The sequence below is a fragment of the Pangasianodon hypophthalmus genome, chromosome 2 (assembly GCF_027358585.1).
Source record: "Pangasianodon hypophthalmus isolate fPanHyp1 chromosome 2, fPanHyp1.pri, whole genome shotgun sequence".
NCBI lineage: Eukaryota > Metazoa > Chordata > Actinopteri > Siluriformes > Pangasiidae > Pangasianodon > Pangasianodon hypophthalmus.
The window spans coordinates 26,891,982-26,900,987 of record NC_069711.1 but is presented as its reverse complement, the minus strand read 5'-3'; positions in this window follow the sequence as shown (position 1 = coordinate 26,900,987).

Sequence of the window (9,006 nt, the reverse complement as noted above, 5' to 3'; positions counted from 1 at the left end):
TTAATCACTCAAATCTGCAGCTTCCACATGGCCTGTCTCCTCCCAAATGTTAAACAGCCTCGCTCACGAATAAGAGGAATACATTTAGCACAAGTGGGGAAGGATGACTGGAGAATCGATGGCAGCGTGGCCTCGTCCTCTGGAGTCCGCCGACATCTCCAGGCGTATGAAAGACGTTTGGCCATCGCCTCCTCTGATGGATTTGTCAATACTGCTTAGTGCAAGGGAGGGACCCGTACTAAACCATACACGAGCGTGCAAAAACACCCACAAACACATGCAGTCCCACACAGAGCTGAGCTCATCCTGTCGCTTGGATAAACATGTGCTTTCTGATACATGCGTGGATTAGGCAATATGTTTGGGGAGGGTTAGGACAAGCTGGCTGATAGAATTACTGTATATTCAAAGGAACAGAGAGTGTGTATGTGTGTATGGATGGGGGGGAGGGAGGTGTCTGCTGGGATTAGTTTCTAATTAACCAGGCAGGGATTTGGGGTAGAGAGACGAGCCGAGCTCTGTTTAGCTCCAAGGGTTGCATTGTTAACCATTTTCAGGTTGCAGGGTTTAATAGATTACTAATGATTGGGCACAGGTATTTCAGTTTAGGCATTAATGCCTGAAACCACAGCATACGGGCATGTTTCTAGCTTAGCTTTTAAACTCAGTGTTTGTAATTTGGAGAGCTGCGAATTGGGGATAGCAGGAGGGAGTCAGTAGGTTCATCCGGGTCATCAGTTAAGGGCTGGCGTGTTTAAACACACACCACCTTCAGGACTGACCACCCTCAATGACTGACAACCTAACCAAGTGTGGGCAAGAGCAGGAAACACAGCTGGTTGCACTGCATTCGCACTGCTGTGTTGATTTTTTTTCAATCCCGTTTATATTTACAGCAGTTTGCAGTACTGAAAAAGTTCTCTGCACTTTGACTGCTCACTTAGATATCCCTTAACTTTACATTAACCAGAAATCATCCTGACTTATTACTTGTATTGCTATTCGCACATAATATGGTTTGTGTACAGAAACCCTGTGTTGTCTTGTATGTGCCATGATGGTCCTCGAGCCATGATATTTCAGATGACAATACAATTGACTTAACATAACCTGCTGGCCTTTTTTAGCCAAACAAAAATATCCAAGACAAAAAAAAAAAACTTTGCGAAAAACCTCTTTCACACAAGTAACCACACTGTGTGCTCGTTCCCAAGTCATTACAGGCTTTATTCCCTGAAATAATAGTAATTAATTGGTGTAATACACAAAGGACATAATTATCTTTTTTTTTTCAGCATGGGCACATTTAATTACCGTAATTGTTCCCCAAGCCTTGTTCAAAAAGGGGTGTAGCCTAGACAATCATAATGCATTATATGCTAATCCCATATTTGATTTTCAATCAAGGGGCTATGGGTATCAAAGAGGGGAAAAAAACAGCAACAAGTACCAAGCTGAGCATGTTTCAACCAATTGTTTTAAAGTGTACACTTTGTTAACAAGGGAGAAAAAATGCCGAGATCTTTGAATAAACCCGTGTTTCTACCAGCTGCAGGTCTGTGTTATCTGGGCAAGTATTAGATGTGTTAATAACTGCCAGATTTAGCTCTTTCCTCTCACAGGCCAAGAGCAAAACTACTGATTAACGGGAGTTCATGTGAAGTGTGGCTGCTTGCTGCATGGCTCCTTGAACGCAAGATGGAATTTAATAAGTAAACAGAGAGAGCGAGAAGAACAGGAGTTCTGATCAGGAGCTCGTCAAGCCCCCAATGTCAGCTGATTAGCCCGGGCCGATTGGACCTGGTAATTGCAGAGCTTTGACCCCCTCCAGGCAAATATTAGATTTTAGTGGTTTAACCTTTCACGGTGGGCTTAAATTGCCTTCACAGATGTTGAGCGGTAGCTAGAGAGCTGCTGTCCTCTCATCAGAGAAAGGATGGTCTTCAGACTCAGCTCTTATTAGCCTCGTCTCATTCAGAGGCCACTCTTTAGGCCTGATTGGTGATTTCTTCACTGATATCATCATCACCACCACCATCATCATCATCATCATCATCATCATCGAGATCATCAGTGGTTGCTTTGTTGTTCAAAGTGTTTATAATTAGTTTATAATTTTGCACATCTGCCATGCCAAACCATGTATGTGGTTTTCTTGGATGATTTTTTTTTCTCTGCAAAGCAACATCAGGAGCCAATTATGTTCACAGAGCAAAGCATGAGAACGTTAAATATGTAAGCAGTTTTGAGGGTAGGAGGCGGTGGAAGGACCCAGGGGAAACCCCAATGGCCATTAGAGGCGAACGCACAGCGGGATGAGGCGGTATAGGAAGTTTTTCTTCGGTCGCTCTCGGCTCTTTCCAGAGTCTAGGGTTACTCTCGTCCTGTCTGGGATCCCGGACCTCTTCCTCCCAAGCGTCTAGCAGCTGCATCCCACGGCCCCTCGCACCACGTTGCGCAGTAATGGCTTCCTTCCTCTTGTCGCCCCTCCTCCTCCTCAGACACTCACCTGGGGAAAAAAAAGGTTAGACACATGACTGGAGAGGAGGGAAAAAAAGACATTGGCCTTTTTATCCATGGGAAATTGGGAAGGAACCCTCATCTTGTCTCAGGATGGAAACCCAATACAGCTGCTCCTCTGGTGAAGAGGGTGTGTGGGGAGGGGGGAAGTTCAGACTGAAAAGTGGTTCCATCTGAGGAAGAGAAAGTGAGAGAGAGAGAGAGAAAGAGAGAGAGAGACTCTTCCATGACTCTGCGGATATGTGCAGTCTGTAATGAACTGTAAAGGACAGCGATTTTAGTTTTCCTGAAACAGAAGAAAATACATGACATACTGTACAGAGCAAGAAAGAAAACCTCCACATGTAGTGGAGCCCACTCTGATGGGTTGTTATTGCAGATCCCATGAGGGGATGATAGCTACTTGGCATGAGCTGAGCACCCATCTGATCTAAATCACATCATTCTTCCTTTATCACCACCGTGTATGGAGTGATACTCAGGTAGCCCCCTCCTCCTCCTCGAGCCAAAATCTGTAATATCTGTGGATGGCTGTGGCCACGTCCCAATCTACCGCGCTGCTCGTTTCAGTTTCACACACTGCCACAATTGCTTTGTAATTAGGCTGATATTGATGAGGCCTGAGTCCAGCAGGTAATCGCCTGGCGGTTCAGCTTCTCTCCACTTCTCAGCCAAACGTCTCTATTTATTACAGCACTTTTTGTTATCAATTAAAAGCCAACTCTCTTGGAGTCACTTCAGATAACCTGAGGAGCGATTTGCATGGAGGGCAGATACTGAAAGCTGGGTTAAGTGTTCTCCATGGATGGGGAGAGTTGTGTAAGCATTATGATTAGGATGATTAGGCTATACATCAACAATGTCTTGCACAAGCTGATACTCTCTATGCTCAAAAAAGGGAGCTGTCTCTTCTCTGCAATAGGAAACAGCATGGGAAATATCTCTCCATGAAATGGATACATAAATTAAAAAGGTACATGAATATGTGGTGGAGTTTGATGTCAGTTTCACAAATAATGACAGAAAAGAAATAAATGACAGAGCAGGTAAGAGGATATAAAAATAATAAGCTAGGCACGGTATGGTAAAAAAAAAAAAATTAACAGTCTGGTGTACAAAAAAAGTACACAATCCAGTTTTAATAATTTCAAAATTTCCTCTTTCAAATCTGAAATTTTACAAAAAAGATGATAAGATTTTAATAGACACACTGCAATTACAGCATAAGTATTTGGTTAAACTGCTTATTAAATTTAAAGAGTTATTTAAAGTTGTGTGCTTGGCCAGTAGTTGATCAAAAAAAAGCAATACATTTTGTACTGTAGCAAAATCCAGGGATGTGCTGCATCTCTAAAAAATTATCTGACTGGTATACACTAACATTAAAGAAATACCTATTTCAGTTTCCCTTATCACCATAGACCACCACACTGGTATACCATCACACAGCTAATCCAAGCATTTTCTCTCTGGATTGTCCTTTTGTGTCTACAGATACATATCATTTGTTTGTCCTTGCGTTTTTTTCCCTTCCGGCTTTGGTTGATGTGTGTGTATAGGGAGCGTATTATTCAGTCGTTGTCTCCTGGGCCGTGCAGGTCTTGCGTGAATTACCGTGCTCAGGGTCTCAGGACGGCTCCATGCTGAGGCAAGGACACCATGTGGCCCTCGCTCATGTCCCGCGGCTGCTTTTTTCCAATCACAGCGTTCCCTCTGCAGCGCTCCCTGCAGATAAGAAGCCAATCATCGCTGGCTTAGGCACATGTGCTGGTTCACACAGGGCAGAGTCATCGGAGGACGGTGGGGGGAGCAGGTTGGCTGAAGGGCCCTGGGGCAAGAACAGTTCACTGGCACCCATGACAAAGGCACATACACATATGCGTACAAGCACATACGCACACCACATCTGTGCAGTTTTCTTCTTCTTTCTTGCTCTGGTCCACCTTTTTTTTCTCTCTCTTCCAGCAGTTGGGGGCATAAGAGTGTATCTGAGTGTCGATCAATAAGTTCCCCCAGTTTTTGATGAATTAGAGTTCGGATTTGATTCATTATGAGTCATGTAAAAAATAAAACACGACAGGGTGTGAGGTTATAGGAAAATAATCGATGACGGGGTGGTGTGATGTGACACGAAGTGGAATTTTTTATTCCTCTTATAGAACAGCATAGTTAGCCCAGTAACACAGTAACACAGGTTAGTTTCTGTTATCACTTACGTTACAGCAGCTATAAACAGTCATTCACTCACTAGTATATCTCTCTTGAAATTAATAAGACAAAAAATGCAGCTTGCCATGTTACAGAGAAACTACAAATTCCTCCATCTGGTAGACTTTATTGGAAAACTTAAAGTTACAGCTTTACCTCAAAATATCAATGATTATGTTTTAAAATCCATTAACCTTAGATTATGTCAGCATCCTCCATTCAAGTCCCTGTGTATGTTCTTACTATAGAAACGATTAAATATCACAGTAATACAAACCATGCAGCCAAACTACCTTCAGAGCAGCTGTTATTAGAAAATTAATTAAACACCTTCTGACCAATCAGAATCGAGTATTCAACACGCATGTCCCTGTCCTTGGCATGTGGTCCACAGTGTTCACAAACTTTGCTCATAACTATACTAACTGATTCAACCAATCCTTGATATTCAACTTAATTTCCTGACTCTTCGACAGTCACATCTGTTTATGGATGTATTTAATGTTTAAAGGCTTAAGATTAATGGTAGTGTAATCAATTAATCCACTGCTATGCCTTTATCCTGATGCACCCAAATCAGGTTCACTTTAGTTCACTTGAGTTCTTGGCAAAAGCTCAATATTTTTTGTTATTGAGATGGTTTTTAGGGGTGAATTGTGCATGAATGGTGGAAAATGCTAGCGGAAAAGCAGCTCTGAGCATGCTGCCCTGTGATTGTGATTGTGTTGGCCATAACTCAGCAGAGCTAAGTAGTATAACAGCTTTAAGGCGAGACGGTGAGATGCGCTTATCCTGGCACGAGCCAGTAAGGATATTAGGAAATCGCTGTAAAGCACTGTGAAAATTGTGATTACAATAAGCTCTGAACCACAACCACTAAAGGCTCAGCAGTTCTCTCTCACTCTGACTTTGTTCATTCATTTTTTTAAATATTCAAATGCTTCACAAATGGCAACGCTAACCACAACTCATTCCAAGGATTCTGGCATTCCACTCATGTTCTCCAAACAGACACGCTTCCTTTGCCTTTCAAGTATTAATGACTTGCTTACTGGACTGAGCCCACTTTTCCAAAATTCCTTGAGCGAAGGAGAATGCTGATTAATCCTCAGAGAAGACAACCAAGCCATAGACTTCTGCAATACTAATTTTAATCCTAAAAATCATACCGGCATTGAAGTGTGACGAAATAAAGTGAATTGAGCATAACTCATAGTTTCAGTAATCTGGTCCTACCTCTTTTTGTGTACATCACAAGCGCATAATTACTTTTCATTTGACTGTTCAAGTGAACAGTCACTGGCTGAATTCATCCCTATTTCTGCTCTCTGTAACAAAGTACTGAAATAATACACCCACTTTTTTATAGACATGGAAAAGAATTACTTTAAAACACAAAACAAGCATGGAAGACTTCTGGAAAATGTTCAGCTATAATTCAGGCGTATAGTTTCATAGTTTCCCCAAGAGACCAAAAGGTAACTTCTCTTGGCCACACAAAATACAAACACCAAGCATGCTAGTCCTGTGTTAACTCAGTTAGGCCTTAGCTAATGTATGATTTATGCCTAGCCCCCTAACCCCCTACGGTGAATTAGAGACCAGAGGTCAGGTCTATTTGTCTTAGAGAGCCACAACGTGCTTGTAGCTAAAGTCTGAGCACAAACACAGTTCATCATGGCGCTGACGAGCGTCGCACGTGGTCTGGCACGAGCCAGAGGCTAGCAGCCCTTCAGTTTGATGAATATGCCTCAGCACAAGCTCCAGCTCCATCACAGTGGTACATGTGATGACAGAGCATTGATCTGTAACACAGCACATGCCTATGGAGCACAGCCTTGCGATTGCTGTTGCTAATAAATGGCTAAGTAGAGACGAACTGCAGACAAAATAGAACTATATCAGGCACAAACACAGAATTGCTTTCAAAACTTACTTCGGATACACCATCAAACTACAATCAGTTTGCAGTTACATTACTAAAGTTTATCATCAAAGGTCTGAGGTGGTTTTTCCCCAATCAACACTATGACTCAGAGGGTTAAAAAGAATGGAGAGCATGAGAAAACACTATATGTTTAATATGTAAGGAATGAAACATAATATGGAGTGCTGTTATACGAACATGATTAACAGCCAGGTGATGAGATGCAGCCTGATGCAAAACCGCAAACTAATACCACCCCGATGTATTAACTTGTTGTACTTTTTATCCATTTACAGTACAGTTACATTCATCCTGTCAGGAATGCAGACGAGGACACAAGTGCAAGTAAAAAGGGCTTTAATAATCGAAGCAATCAAGACAAACACATAATCCAAAAACAGAGTCAAGGTGCAGGCAAAGGTCAGGCGATTAACAAACAGCATAAACTGGATGAGGCAAGGGCAAGTCGAGAAACAAGAAACAAGATCAAGAACCAGGGTGATGATCAAAATTCAAAAGGCTTGATAACGACTGGTGAAAACAACACAGAGCGTATACTTCGCAAAGCAAGAGAGCAGTGATGGTACATATATAAAATGTGTGTGTAATAGAGTCCAGGTGTGTGCAATCAATAGTCTGGTTAACATGAACGTGAGAGTGTCTGTGATGGCAGTGCGTTGTAGTCCTTGGTGGCCGTGTTTGTAGGTTGCACTGTATTCTGGGAGATGTCGTTCACGCCGATTCTGGTGTGGACATGACACATCTGCGAAGTTTCATTCATTGTCACTTACCTTAGAGCAGCTATGAACAGTCTTTTCCTAAAGTCCTCTTCAAGTTAAGTTAACTTGTTACCGTGAAACCACAAAACACAACGTCCTCCATCATGAAGACTTTACTATGGTGGAAAACGTAATGTTACAGCTTTAACTCTTACTGTTACAAAGCACTGATGCCTGAGACATCTTCCAAAAACATTTTAGATTTCCAAACATTAGTTTTCCAGCACAAAATTAAATGTTTGTATGTCGGTAAAGAAAGAAAGCAGCATATTACATAAGAGACACTTTTCAGATAAAAAAACATAATGAAGGCTGCTGGGTTTTGCTGCAAAAATAAGAAGCAAGTGCGACAGTCAAAGTCTCCAGAAGAACTGTGGCTGGTTCTGCAAGATGCTCAGTAAAACTGACCTTAATTAATTTCCTTATAAAACTGCACAAATTGTACCTGAGACTCCTATTATTTTTTTTAAAGCAAAGAATCGATACACCACATATTGACTTTGTTTCATTTACTACTGTTTACTGCTCTTTATAGTATTTTTTAAAATATAGAAACATTTAATTTCATTCTTTTTGAAGGCATCTTTGCTCTACAGCATTTCTTTGCATATGCCTAAGACTTTTGCATAGTACTGTATATAATCAAAGAATTGTGTTATTTCTGTCCAAGGTTTAGACTTAGTGAATTCATACATAATTCATAAATGATTATTAGTGGGTTGATCTGAGTTCTGTAAACATGGAAAAACACTGCACATAATACTCCAGTGATTGACAGACTATATCACGCTCATTAAGGCATTAGCTCTCAAAGGGGGGTCTGTAAAGCATCGCAACCCATCATACTCAGTTTTTCTAGTTACTTGCCTATTTGACTGGGCACTTGAATTGATTGGGTTTATTCCAAACCTCAGTAACTGAAAAACAATCATACTAAAATACTATCAGCTTGGGCGTAATGTGTTTTGTTAGTGGAAAGTTCAGGAATAAGAAGCTCTATGGCTCCATTAAATAGCCAAATTATTATTCTACACATCTTAAATAACGAACCTAATTTTTTTTGTATTATGCTCATAAATCTACACTAATGTGGCCATGAAATTATTTTATAGTTAGAGGCTGCAAAAAGTTTAGAAAACCTTAGCAATTAGTGGTGAGAAAGTGACTCTGCTACCTTTTTGTTAACAGAAATACAGGTTATTGTAGAAAACAAAAACTCCTACTACAAGTACATTTACGGCAGATACCTTTATACAGAGCGACTAACATTTATCGCATTTACACAACTGAGTAGCTGAGGGTTAAGGGCCTTGCTCTGGGAGGGCCCAGCAGTGCCAGTTTAGCAGTCCTGGGATTTGAACTCATGACCTTCCAAGCAGTAGGCAAACATCTTAACAACTGAGCTAATTCTACCTGAATACTTACAGTCAGCTACTACTAACTGAAGACTAACTACTCCCATCATTGTGAATGTGTAAAGGCTACTTAGTAGTTGCTAGTATAAAGGTTAAAATAATTAATCTTATAAAACAGTGTTTTTTTCTGATTGAGTGCACCCAAAACCTCCCCCCA